Below are 14,675 nucleotides of genomic sequence, written 5' to 3'. Positions count from 1 at the left end.
AATCGCAAGTGAAGCGAGTCGCGTACGAAGTGGAACTTCTGGTAAGGTTTGCACGCTGCTAGATTCAGGCGCACAAACGCAAGGAAATGCTTGCTATAAATGAATCCACAGCAGCGATAAGCAGACATCATGTGTACGGAACTGCTCGAGCACACGACGGTACGCGCCGCGACGGCAGCGGTCTTTCGACATGCCGCGAAACGGCGGGTCTCCTGCAATCTTTGTTGACTGCATGTCGCTAAACAAGTAGTTATGCCTGCGTTGTAGTAGCGGCCATCTGTCCCTTTTAGTAACTGGTAATAACTGATGCAATGCATATGAGCTCGCACGTACGTGCGAATCGCGATGCAGCGCGAACTTGTGCGCTGCTCGCTTGATGTAGCTTTCAATGACAACGCTCGAACATCGATCTGCAGTACTCTATACTATCTAGCTGCGCTGCCTCAACATGCTGGCTTGAGGTCAAGTATGAGCACATTTAACTCTCTAACCTGTGCTGCTCGTAGTGGGGTAGTGAATTGTCACCGAATCAGCCCAGTCATTTGTGGTTATTTGCACACACCTGAGCACTTCACCACTTCGCACCGGTCGAATTGTTAATTGTCACTGTGGCCGGGTTTCGAATCGTGAATCACCAGCTATGCCTGCTGCTATGTCGGTCTGCCGTTGGGACTGTAGGTGCAAAAGACCGAATTTTAGAACGCAGATCTATAATCAGGCAAGCTTCAAGACAGGTGAAGCAGTCAGCATGGCGCGAAGTTTCGCTTACCCAGCGCGACGAACTGCAGTTATCCAGCGCGCCCGACGCTCCACTTCGTGAAGCCTTGAAGGGAAACGATAGAATCGGATGTTGGGATTCAGGCCTTCTTGTTCATGGCAGCCCACGACGCAGCAGTATCGATGGTGAAGCTTTTTCGATGCTGAGCTAGGTCCCACCGGATCGGCGTCGTCGATTCCTTCTGCTTCCAGCATTACGTCTCACGGATAGTCCGTTTTCGTGAAACTAAAGGCTGCGGCTAGCTCGCAGCGTGGTCGGCGTGGTCTGTGAAAAGTGACGAGCCTTTTCGCACTCGCAACAGGGCAGAAAAAAGTGCGAATCGACGCAAAACTCGGCCTAGAAACGTGCTTCGCCACAGCCAGGGCTCAATACGACCCAAGCTGGTACGACCCAGATGTAGTTTCCCGCGCCGCCACCAGGCGCCGCTACTATACCTCAAACTCCAGCGCAAGACGCCCATGGTTCCACGGGAATCGAAGACCAGTCGCCTGATTGCGCTTCTCGAAGCTGGCAAGTCGGTTTTGGACATTGCGTCATACCATTCCATCGGGCTTGCTATTTGTGTAGGAAAAGTAATGGAACTGATGGTTCTAATGCGTCTGGAGTGGTACCTAGAAATTATGTCGAATTTCAGAAGGCTTGTAAACGCTTGTCTGCTGCCTTGGTTCTAAATGTTAAAGAGGCTTACGCTAACGTTACCCATGAAGCCGTCCTTAAAGCGCTAGAAGCAATAGGACTTGGTGGCAAGATATGTCTCTGTGTTTGTAGCTAGCTACAAATGCGATCATTCTTCGTGCTTACGAGGGATCGCCCGACACTCCGTTATTACAGTAGACGTGGAGTCCCTCGAGGCGGAGTAATAAGCCCAAATATTCTTATTCTAGCCCTGGCTGGACTACTCGAGGTTCTGTGAAGCATTGTTAGACTCTCTATATACGCCCACATCATCTGTATCTGGACGTCGGACATGACATGGCTTCAGCTTCGTGCTCAGCTTCAGAACGCGGCCTCATCGACATCATGCTACCTTAGTAAACAAGGTTTCCGGAGGTGACGCCGGAAAAGTGCTCAGTGGTGGCGTTTGCCCGAAAGTCAATGTCTTCATATGGCATATCAGCCAAAGGACAAGTGATATCGTCCAGGATAAGTCACAGGGTCTTGGGTGTTGCGAATGACAGAGACTTGTCCTGGACTCCTCACGTGAACGACGTGAAAAAGCAACTGATTGCTATATGTCATCTGTTCAGGTTCCTTGCAGAAAAGAACTGCGGGGTGTCCATACAATTCATATTAAAGCTGTACAGGGTGTTGTTTGCTGTGTTTCTCCGGTACAGCCTACCTGTAATATCAAACACCTGCCAAGCCAATCTGCGTACAACTCACAGCATTCAAGCCCAAGCTCTGAGGATGCCTTGGATTACCATGCAATGCGTGAACGACTGGAACTATTGCCGTAGCTCAAGACTGTTCAATCACGATGCACATCGCCATCCACATGCGTCCGCATGTCAATCACATTGCTCGGACCCCTTGCCACCACCTCGCCGCACTCACCATGGAAAGAGCCCGTACGTCACTTACCACAACTGTCAGTGTATGGTGCTTCGCTTTCATCGGGGTACAGACTTGCGGCCAGCTCGCTGTCTTCTCCAAGGTGTTTGTGCTGTGCTGATGTTCACCTCAGAATTCCAGCATTTCACAAAAAGGCAGATTTACCACCGCTTGGACTAAAACAATTGAGCTAACTTCTGTTGTACGAGAAATAAAGTAGGCACGTAGAAATCAATAGTGACGGATCGACCACATCGGCCAGTTCTGCGGGTGTTGGCTTTATATCGACAAGAGGATAGCACTGCAATTCAAGATGTAACATGTCACGACGTCCATTGCTGCAGAACTCATGGCTCTATGCCGTGTGCTTCAAGTTATTGACACAGAGAGCCCTGGTACATGTGCCATGTTTTCCGACTCGAGACCGGCTTTACGCAGCATGCCGTCAATCTTCACACGTGGAGCACATGAACAGCTAACATATGAAATCGTCAAACTTCACGACGTCAGACAGAAAAGTCACGAAATTTTCCAGCAACTACCAGGCCGTTGCGGGACCACTGGAAATGATCAAGGAGACAAAGCAGCCCGGGAGACACATCAGCAACAACACAGCGTTCTCATTTCTCTTTCCAGGACAGACGCTGCAAGACAGCTTCGTCGCCTAGCATAGCACGCAAGCTCTCTTTATCGGAGCTGAACATACCAAATGTAAGGCACACGAGGTTGTACGAATTGAACCTTTCGCTCCAACTCCGACCTCCACCTGGGTTTCACCCACGTGAGGCACCGCTTCTATACTGGCTGTGGTACACAAAGTAGTGTACACGAAAGTGTAAACTACAGTGGTTGGAATGACATACAGTGCTGCATGCGACGTATGTGGCGCTAAAAGATCATCGAACATTTATTGTGCCACTATCGTGGATTTTAGCATGAAAGACAAGCATTATCTATCGCATTGCGACGAATGGAGGATCGGCCGTTGTCTGTGCAGGTGCTACTTGAAGACCGTCGCTGTCGCTCATCGGCCCACAAAGCCACGAAGGCACTTTTATATTTCTTGAGAGCAACTGGCCTATGTGAATGCCTTTGACTCGCTCAGGCCCTCCGCGTGCGGGTGCGAGCTCACCGCGGCTTTTCTCTCCTTGCCCTCTCTCTATCTTATCTTTCCATTGCCTTTTTCCCGTCCACCGGAGTAGGGTGGCCAACCATCCTTGACCTGCCCATCCCTGCCCGGTTAACATCCCTGCCTTCTCTGTTTATTTCCTCCTCCTCTTCCTCCAAAACCCATAACGTTCATAATGGAAAATCTAAAGCACGACTTGGGAAATGTCGATGCACCTTTGCCACCTAAAGCTTGAGAACTTTATTCCTATTAAATCTGCGAATTGAACACCATTCGTTCCGGCATCTCAAGGTCTGGGCGAGATTTCGCGTTCTGGAGTCTTATCGCTACGACTTTGACTTTGAGGATCGCCCGATGGAACAGCCTTCCAATGTGCCCCATAAGAATGGTTCCGGTGATGCTAGTCCTATCTGCCGACGTCCATATTGCCTGTCTCACGAAGAACGCCAAGTTAACCAAGCTGAAATAAACAAGATGCTACCCAAAAATATATTTGAGCCCTCTTTGAGTCCTTGGGCGTCGCATGTTGTCTTGGTCAAAAAGAAGGATGACAGCCGGTAATATTGTGTCGATTACGGTCAACTGAACCAGATCCCCAAAAAAGATGCGTACACTCTGCCGCGCATTGATGATGCTCTGCAGTGTCTTCACGGATGAAAATACTTCTCTTCAATCGGCCTCCAATCCGGTTATTGAGAGACTTCGGTTGAAGAACTTGACTGTGAGAAGACGGCTTTCGTTACACTGGATGACATTTACTATTTTAAGCTTATACCTTTCGGACTTTCTAATGCCCTAGCAACTTTTGGGAAAAATAATGGACCCTCTTCTTCAGGGCTATAAGTGGTCCACCTACTTATGTCGTCAGGACGATGTCAGCGTAGTTTCCCCTACGTTTTACAACCACCTCAGCCGCGTGGCCGCTATTCTTAAGTCTTTAGAGAGGCTGGCCTTCAACGTTACTTGTCTAATTTTTTGGCCACCGTGTCAGTGCTGCCGGTATACATCCTGATCCTGATAAGTAATAAGAACTTTCCTGCACCCTTCGTGGGCTAATGCTCCTACTTTGTCTGCTGGTAAAAATTTTGCGGTCATCGCGCAGCAACCGGCTGACCTTCTCAGGAAGGACACTGCGTTCTTCTGGAACCATGAACAAGCCAACACTTTGTGCACCCTCATCCGCTTGTTGAGAACACTTCCCATATTATGCCACTTTTATCCATCTCAACCAACTCAAGTTCGCACAGAGCTTAGTAGCCATGGCATACGGGATATCCTCGCCCAACAAGAAAAGTCGAGCGCGTGATTGCTTTCGCCAGTCGACTCTTGACACCTTCAAAGCGCAATTATTCTATCACCGAGCGTGAGCGTCTCGCTCTGATTTGTGCCGTGGCTAACTTGTGGTTTATGCCGTGGCCACCCATTCTCTCTCATTACGGACCATCAGGCCCAGTTGTGGCTATCGTCACTAAAAGAACCGACTAGCCAACTTCCTTTCTTGGCACTCAGACTTCAGCGGTATACTTTCATTGTCAAGTCCGGCCGCTAATAACTGGACGCCGACTGCTTGTCTCGCCACCCCATCGATCCTCCTGAAAGCGACGAACAGGATGCCGACACATAACTTCTGGCCAGGCTTGACTTTCGCGACATCGTTACTGAGAAGCAAGAGGACGACTCTCTCCGGCTGATCATTGAGCGCTTGACGTCTGGACAATCAGGTCGCTGAACCAAAATATTGGTGCTCCGTGAAATTTTAATTGACGCAATATCATTTCTGAGTGATGAGATTTACTGGTAGCTGCCCCTGGTTATCTCGGTTCTACTGATCTGTCTGAGCTCCACGAAGCATCCACTGCCGGACTCCTTGGCACCTCCCGCACTTACGACAGGGCTCGACGTCGATTCTTCTGGCCAGGCCTTTACGGCTCTGTGCGACGTTACGTTGCGGCTTGCGACCCCTGCCAGCGTCGAATGAGGCCGTGTAGGCGACCTGCTGGCCACCTTGATCCAATCGATCTTCCCACGGAGCCTTTCTTCAGTTTCGGCATGAACATTGCCGGCCACTTCCCCACATCCAAATAAGGAAACAAATGGATAGCAATTGCCATAGATTATGCGACGCGCCATGACATTGCACGCGCCCTGCCTACCAGCTGTGCTGCAGATGTAGCAGACATTTTACATCAAAGACTTGATCCTTCACCATATGGCGCCCCGAGGCAGCTGCTAACACATCGCGGCTGCTACCTCCTGTCATAAGTCGCGGCTGCTACCTCCTGTCAACACAAGCTCGCAGCTGCATTTCACCCACAAACGAAGGGACTGACTGAACGACTAAATCGCACCCTTACAGAGATGCTGTCGATGTACGTTTCATCAGACCGTCGCGATTGGGACAGCACTTTACCCTGCGTGACATTTGCGGACGATTCGCCACGTCATGATACCACCGGTTTCTCGCCTTTCGAGCTTTTGTTGGGTCACCATTCAACTCTGGCTTTTACATCTTGCTACATTCGCTGCCACGACACACCACGAAATACGTCCATGACACCGTTGGTTGGGCTCGTATGGTTCGGCAAATTGCCTGTGATCGACTTGCTCAGGCGTCACAAAAGCTCGCTACAATAGTCGGTACTGGAACCTTCACTTCTACCCAGGAAATCTCCTTCTTCTGGGTTGACCAAGTTGCCACGTTGGCCTGTCCGAAAAACCCTTGCCACGCTATCCTGGTTCCTACCGGCTATTGCGACGATTAGGTCACATAAATTACGAAATCGCCCGCGTTCAATATACGCCGTCCTTGTAGAGGGCGCTACGGGCCATGCGTTCTATGTATGTGGTTGTCGAATAAAGGTGTGAGCATTCGTTCGGTCAAGGCGGCTCCGAGTCACTTGGGTAGACGCGGCTAGCGTCTGTCAGTACCCCACATCGTACATGGTGTCAGAAGTGGGATACTGACAGACGTTAGCCGCGTCTACCCAAGTGACTAGGAGCCGCCTTGACCGAACGAATGCTCATACCTTTATTCGACAACCACATATATAGAACGCATGGCGTGAATAGGGGCGCTTGCTTGCGAAAGGTTGGATAGTCTGCTTTCGCAAACAACTCTTTGATCTTACGCACCATCCTTTCCACTTCCCCATTTGACCGTCTGGTGGTATGGACTTTCCCAGCAAATACGTGATAGAGTCACTCACTGCAGACAGTGTGCAGTCACAAGAGCGCAAAGAAGAGAGCCTTTGGCCGTAACGAAGACTCCAGAACAGCAGTGGCAAGAAGTAGGAATGGACTTGTTTAGTTACAAGGGACACAACTATCTACTAGTAGTTGATTATCGTTCTCGATACCCTGAAGTCATCTACATGTGAAGCACGAACTCTGAGGCGGTCATCAATGCAGTCAAAAGCATTTTTGCTCGTTTTGGCATTCCCGCCGTAGTACGAAGTGATAATGGACCGCAATTTGCTTCACGAGCCTTTGCAGCTTTTGCGAAGTACTATGGCTTCCAACGCATCACCTCGAGTCCACACTACCCGCAGTCAAATAGGGAAGTGGAAGGGATGGTGCGTACGATCAAAGAGTTGTTTGCGAAAGCGGAGGATCCTTTTTTGGCTCTTCTGTCGTACAGAGACACTGCAGGCGTCACAGGGTTCAGCCCAGCGCAGCTACTGTTGGATCGCAGCTTGCGAAACAGGCTTCCCAAGACAGTGAACCGCCTGGAACCGAACTGGCCTGCGCCAGACGATATGAAGTGCTAAGACGAAGAGGTGAGAGGGCGGCAGAAGAAAGACTTCGATCGCCGTCATGCGGCGACTATACTTCCTCCGCTGCAACCGGGAGATAAGTGTGGGTTCCAGACATCAAGGATACGGCGTCTGTTCTCAGCCCAGCCTCCAAGCCCCGCTCGTGCGTCGTCGAAACACCCAACGCGGTGCTTGTGCTCAATAGGTTACATCTAGTGCCCCATTCAGAGACAACGATGAGCCAGCTCAACGAGCCATCTCGGAGTGAAAACCGTGAGGAGTACGAAGAGCAGACTACGCCAACAGACGCCACGGCAACAGCAACATCGCAAGTCTCCAAAAATTGTAGAGTGAGAGTCACCAGGTTTGGCCGTCGTGTAAAGACTCCGAGAAGACTTGACTTGTGAAATGTTTGGTGTTTCTTGTGTGCATATCTCGGGGGAGAGATGTAGAGGGCGCTGTGCGCCATGCGTTCTATATATGTGGTTGTCAAATAAAGGTGTGAGCATTCGTTCGGTCAAGGCGGCTCCGAGTCACTTGGGTAGACGCGGCTAGCGTCTGTCAGTACCCCACATCGTACAGTCCTCATCCCAGCTCCAAACTGGCGTCGTCCACGTGTCCCGTTTAAAACCGTACTGCTCATCTAGTTCGCTATTATTCTAACATGCACAGGGCTGGCACTACAGCCCCCGCGGGCTATGTTAGGAAGTGGTTGACTGTCTCCTGGAGATGTGACCTTTGTACCGGCCTGCGCAATTACCACAAACTTTCATCCATGTAAATAGTTGTACATCCATTTGTGGATCGGGCTTCCTCTTCGTAACGATCACAAAGACCTTTTTTACTCAATTCTGCGAAAACAGTTAATGATCTGCATTCTAAACGCTACTGACAGCCACGGTGCACTGGGCTTTCAGAACGCCATTGATATCACTGTCGGCGGTTATTTAGAGCTTTCAAATATTTATGTGTGGTCAGCGTTCATTACAAGGCAAGATGTCACTTTCATACAAAAAAGGGGGCCAACATCGGTTTATGCATTGCGCTCCTCTTAATTGACAATTACCTTGCCTTCTACAGTCAGATTTTATGTCAGCGCTTAGAAGTGGTCATTGAAACAAGTTTATGGGTACGTGGACGACTATGTCATAATTTTAAAACTTGACGAGGTCAACTTTGAAGTAACTGTAGCGTGTGTTCTGGCCCTTTTTAGCGACTGTCTGATACCACTGCAGTTAACAGATGAAGTCCCGGTGGATAACTCGTTCAAGTTTCTTCACTAAAATTTCATTTTACTGAAGTACATGCATGCTGGTTCTTTCAGCCTAGGGCCACAAACCACTGCTCCCGTGCACCTCCAATCACAAAAATATTTTCAAAGTGTCATTATCTTGCCTTGATGAAAAATATTCGTTTATCGAGTCACATTTCATTTAGCAGAGAGCAATGTTTTGCCTAGATTACTCGCCGGCTGCCAGCGCTTCATCTGCTTATATTAGTGGCTCGTGGCTCGTGGTTTACTCAAAGAATTGATGCGTGGTGACCAGGACAGACAATTGATAAAGAAAAAGACAGAAAGGTTCGTCGTGGTGCCCAACATGCACAGTATAGCACGCAATCTCAAGAAAATAGGCATGCACGCTAGTGCAGTTATCTTCTCCGCCTTCAACAAACTTTCAAAAATGTTTTCGATGGTCAATCTTGATTCTAGAAGGAAAGCAGTATGCTCAATAAATCACACGGAGCACTTTATACTTGCGAGGAAGGCATAATTTACGCTCTCCCCTTCAATTATGGGAAACGGTATATCGGCCAGTAGGGTAGGTTTGCGAACCACAGGCTTAGGGCACACAAGTATCTGGTAGGAAAGACTGTCGTATCGGGTCACCTGTCATTACACTTCAGATGATTCACTTGCAAACCGTTGTACGCGCAGTGTACAGCGATTAAGAAAGATAAGGACTAGCTGACACGTGAAGTGAATGAAGCTTATGAAATCTCTCGTGATAAACAGAATTAAGTAAGCCCACCCACAGTGACGATCTTAAAAAGGGCACTGAATACCTGAAAAACGCAATGTAAGGGGCAGATGGCGATGCGATGAGTTTCTCTTGAAGGTCCCTCGCCTTCGCTCAGGTGGTCCGCGGGCCGCGACCAGCACGACAAAGAACCAGTGGCGCAAAGAACAGAAGCTGCTTTAATTTACGATATAATGAAGCACTCAAACAATTACCGCAGTCTCGCGGCCAATTGCAGAACAGAACAAGGCAAAGAAGCAATCAGCAGAACACCTAGGCAACAAAATGTACAAGCAAAAGGGAGCTACTAAAGAACGCCGTTACAAAACATCAACCACCCCAATCTTTGGGTCGATAACAGTATGCATAAAGCGAAGAAAGCAAGCAAGCACCGAAGTAAGCGCGACGACACAGTCGCAAAAGGGAACAACAGCACTCCGTCACGCGGACACAATGCAAAAACAATCTTCCCCCACTCGGCAGCACGCTCGGAAAGAAACCTAGACGGTGGCCTAGAAAAAAACCTAGAATAGGTGGCAAAACCATCAATCCGACATTCCGCTAGGCTACGTTCACAATTTTCTCAACGGAGCAGTTGTGACACGGGCATGCCTTTATCCCTTCAGCTAAGTTGGGCTATACGTCTTCAATTTCATCGGTGTGAATCAACAGGACACGAAAATATGAATCGCGAAAAAAATGGAGCCCACACAAAGCTAAATAATGCATCTCGCGAAGGCTGTAAGAAGTAGCCTCGACTGAAGTAAAAAAGCGAAGTATCTCACCAAACTGTCTGTTCGGGGGATCGTCGTAGAACTGGGTTTTCCAGTAGTGAGGTCGCAAAATTACGTCACCTGTAAACGAAGAAAATGTACTTGCTTTTAGGCTGACAAAACAGGTGACAGAGTTTAAAAATGCGCAGTGTCTTCAGTAGACATGAATGCAATTTTCCAATCTTCTGTTACGCGTGTTTTCTAAATACCTGATCTCAGGCTAGAAATACCCCCTGAAGGTATATTTTATTCCTATATGATTTCTTTTTTTGCTTAATTTTATGTATTGACAATTTCAGTTAGCAGATCGTACAACTTATTCAAGGCCGTCAGGATTGGATTATCTAAGCCCAGACAGACTGCACTGACTCTAAGAAGCAACAGCATCAAGCAGAATACGTAGGAGCACATATTTTACATCCAAATTCGTTTCCTTTGATATCAAAAAGTATATTGCGTAATTGCAGTTTTTAGCAGTAAATACATATTTACTAACGGTTGTAAGGCATCCCCTAGTAATCACAGCCTATACTTTATTTCACATTAGGTGCCCAAATGCGGTATCAATAGGCAGGCTCTTCGTGTATCATGGCTTCACAAAAATAGGTCATACTCGTACGATATGAAACTTGCGATGAGAGCCCTGCAGTTCATATCTACCGATTTGTCTCCTATCACTTCCGCAATGTGAAAACGTAGCTTTTCTGTTAGTGTTCGCAAATTTGCAACAGCTCTTTTGTTCGCGTACTTCAATATCTGCATCAACGATGTGCCGTTTATGAACACTCTAGTGAATTTCACAGAGATCCGTAACCGTAATGGAAGGTCATTCAAAATTAGTTAATTCACGCCTCAATACCATTACTGTTTTGGTTTTATAAGCTGTTATATTAGCCACTGCGGGAGCATGCCTTTGCTAACATTGCACAATATATTGTTCCTTTGTCCCGTAGCTGTGATGAAGCAGTTCAGTCGTCTTCGCTCAATTAAGCAATTGCCTGCCACGCCGTACCACGCCATGGGAAATGGTTTAGCGGAACGATTTAAAGGCACGCTGAAGCGCGCGCTAGGATGGGTGTGCCAAGAGCGACCTAGATGTTGGGGCCGTTACCTTGGCTCGCTACTCTTCCCGTACCGAGAAGTGCCGCAGAGCCGCATCGGTTAATCGTTATTTGAACTATTGTATGGGCGCCATGTTCGTGGTCTGTTGGCTTTGCTAAAGGAATTGTGTAGAAATCCCCGTTTGGATAACGACACGAAATCTTCTTATGAGTATATCATGAAACTGCGTCAATGGCTAGAGCGTACGTGCGCCCTCGCCATGCAGGAGCTCACGAAAGCGAAGCGGCAATAGAAGACGTATTATGACAGGAAAGCCAAGATGCGAGAGCTCAATCCTGGAGACAAAGTACTTGTTCTACTGCCTGGTGGAAGGAATATGTTCATACACATGTGGAAGCGACCTTTCCCCGTTGTGCAAAGAAAACATTCGTTGGACTATGTTGTTGACCTTGGGAGCAAGCCAATGGTATTTCAAATAAGTATGCGAGCGACCCAACAGCGAATTGCTTGAGCTAACAGCGACAACAGTGGGTACAGATGACGCGACAGATCTGGAGCTTGAAGAGACAACGCCGCCTTACCCATCAGTCGTCCGAACGCAGGCATGAAAAGACGTCGCTATTTCGAATCAACTGACTATGGATCAGCGACTCCAAGTGGAAGGTGTCCTTACAACCTACGACGATATATTCTCCGATCTACCTGGAAAGACTGATGTCCTGCAACGTCATTTGAAACTGACTACTTCTGCACCCACACAAATCTAGCCGTATCTCATGTCATTTGCAGTCGAAAATGCCGTGGAACAAGAAGTCCAGGAGATGTTGAAGTTAGGTATCAGAAAAATCAGCAGCATATACGGCACCCATTGGCGTAGCCAAAAAGAAAGACGGCACAGCGCGCCTCTGCATAGACTGTCAACTACTTCATCAAACTGTAGTTTCCGACTGTGAGCGCATTCCTAGAGCCGAGATGTTTGCCAAGCTCACTGGAAGTCATTATTTTTCTAAATTTGACTTCACAAAAGGGTACTGACAAGTACTCATGGCCCCTGAGTCCAGAGAAGCCACTGCATTATCATGCGACTCTGGACTATACCAATTTAAGTACATGCCTTTGGCATTAAGACAGCACCTGCTGTCTTCAACCTATTGATGAGGGAGGTTGTAGGAGACATACCTCATGTTTAATATTACTTTGATGATGTTCTTGTGGCCACAGAAACATGGAAACAGCATTTAAAGAATTTAAATTGCTTGTTGCGCAGAGTGCGCAAAGCCAAACTAACCATGAAACCTAAGAAAAGTGAAATCGGCTCCCCAACAACATGCTTCTTGGGCCATGTGGTAGGACAAGGCGTTTCACATCCCTTGAAAGGCACTACCAACAAGATCAACACTGCTAAACTGCGTGAAACAAAGGAGCTCAGGGCCTTCTTAGGACTCACGGGATATTACCACGACTTTGTTCCGAACTACGCTGAGCTTGCCCATTTGCTCACCGACCTGACGAAGAAGGGCTCTCCGAACCGGCTGAATTGGCAGACACCGCACGAAGAGGCCTTTGTGCGACTAAAGGAGCTGTTGACATTGAAGCCTGCACTAAAGGCTCCACACATGAACAAGCATTTTGTGCAACATATGGACACCTCTTCGAGAAGTCTAGGAGCAGTTCTTTTGCAAGAACACGAAGGGCGTTTGCATGCCGTGTCCTAGCCTAGCCGGCAACTTCTGCCACATGAATTTGCCTACTCCAGAATTGAGAGGGAGTGCCTCGCCATAATGTGGGCGGTACAGAAATATCGTGTGTACCTTTACGGTAAACTGTTCATCCTGCAGTCCGACCACCAACCACTGCCATACCTCAATTCCGCCAAGCACTTGAACAGGCGTGTACTACGTTGGAGTTTACTTCTTATGGATTACGACTTTCATGTAGAGTATATTCGTGGCTGTGACAACGTTAGTGCAGGGTATTTAAGCAGAACAGCTACAGACCCAGATTAATGTGACATGAATAATATAGCGCGAACTGTGTGACTCTTTATACTTCGTAGTGCTACCCTCCTCGACTTCTTGAACTTGGGGGGGAAGTGTGATAGGTGTTTGGCCTATTTGAATGGCGCGGCCGAATGCGCGTGACTACTGTGGGGAAGCGACGGAAGAAGAGGAAGAAAGGGCCAGGGTCTGGGCTAAGGTGGCAGCCACGCGAACTGCCTTGGCTGCCTGGGCTGGCCTTTCGTGCCGAACGTGCCGAGCTGGCAGAACAAGGCCGGGCTGCCCTTGGGCTTCAACCGGCCCGCTCCACTGCTGGGCGAGCATCCGACGCCGGCGTGTTCCGGTGCAGCTAAGCCTTCCGAATGGACCACCATGTGGCGGGCAGACGTCCCGACCCCGCTGTCACGCGAGTGAGTCGTCATGTGCCGGGCATCCAACCCGGCCTCGACCCCCCGGCGCCGCCGGCTGTTCCAGATTCATCGTTGCGCCTCTTCGTGGCGTCAGTGTGTGATACCGACACACGATCAGACGCCTTCCTACATTGATGCTGTGCTTGACTACCTAAGCGACAGACACTCATGAAGTGAACCATGTGTCTTATCGTGTACGTTACCCTAGTCGCGTCCCCGTGTCATTAAAGCATATCTGTGTGCATTTGGCCATCCGTGGGTGTTTAAGGCCTGGGCCCACAGTATCCTATCACAGGGACATACATGTAAGCGTGCGTGATGTCAAGTACTTAAAGTTTACCTCCTGTAGGGCACTTGGCCATTTTGTGTACCGAAGTGCAGTTGTTGAAAAAAAACGTGCTGTTCGCATTTCATGTCTACAACCCATTTTATCGAAATAGTAAATGAACAATTTTTCTTTGTGTTCTATAACCTCTTGGTTTTCTCGCATTTGTCTTGATCGCGTCTTCATTTCAATCTAAGGCATACGTTTTTGAGTAGGTGAATGGGGCCAATGTGCGCAGATGTATTTGAGATTGTTCGAGAATACGATCTCGTGCCTCATAGAAGGTTAAAATATAGTTGTTACTGCCTGCTAGCGCCTAAAAACCCTACGAATTTCATTTAAGTTGCGCTGCTAGAATTAAGTTAACGCACTTGTAGACATGACTTGCGGAAAAAAGAAGTGAATGCGGTTTCTTACTTTAAAAAAATATTCATTACAAGAACTGAAGGTAAATATTTCGACAGAATTGCCAGTCTGGTTGGATAATTGATTAGGACTTCAGACTGACTCCAACCAAATAACTGGATTTTATTAGCCCTACGTTTCGGAGCGGGTGACGGTGTGCAGCTCTTAAAAGAAAAAGACCCTTTAAAAGCTGGGGTTGTTCTTCGCGGGGTGGCGGGGTGCAGCTTTTAAAAGAAAAAGACCCTTTAAAAGCTGCACACCGCCACCCGCGAAGGACCACCCCCTGAAGAAGGTGCCGAACGGGCTCCGAAAGGTCAGGCTAAGAAAATTCAGTTATTTGGTTAGAATCAGTCTTAAGTCCCCCCCCCCCCCCCCCCCCTTACAAGAATTACCTTTTAAAACTACAAATATTGCGGCACATGTTCACAGCGGAAAATTAAAGAGAATCACCATAAATGTCTTGCTAGAGTTGATG

The 14,675-nt window shown here is 48.3% G+C and overlaps 1 long non-coding RNA gene across 1 annotated transcript in view; it reads right to left on the bottom strand.

Annotated features, from left to right (window-relative positions):
* LOC140216646 (uncharacterized) overlaps positions 1 to 10,084 on the bottom strand; it is a 40,300-nt gene extending 30,216 nt beyond the window's left edge. Inside the window, exon 1 of the long non-coding RNA XR_011893216.1 lies at positions 10,014 to 10,084. This is a non-coding gene — a long non-coding RNA (uncharacterized lncRNA). The remainder of the gene's footprint in view (positions 1 to 10,013) is intronic.
* Between the last annotated feature and the right edge of the window lie 4,591 nt (positions 10,085 to 14,675).

The sequence above is a fragment of the Dermacentor andersoni genome, chromosome 3, assembly GCF_023375885.2.
Source record: "Dermacentor andersoni chromosome 3, qqDerAnde1_hic_scaffold, whole genome shotgun sequence".
NCBI classification, from domain to species: Eukaryota; Metazoa; Arthropoda; class Arachnida; order Ixodida; family Ixodidae; genus Dermacentor; species Dermacentor andersoni.
The sequence above is the reverse complement of the archived record's forward strand: the minus strand, read 5'-3'. Positions and strand labels throughout refer to the sequence as shown.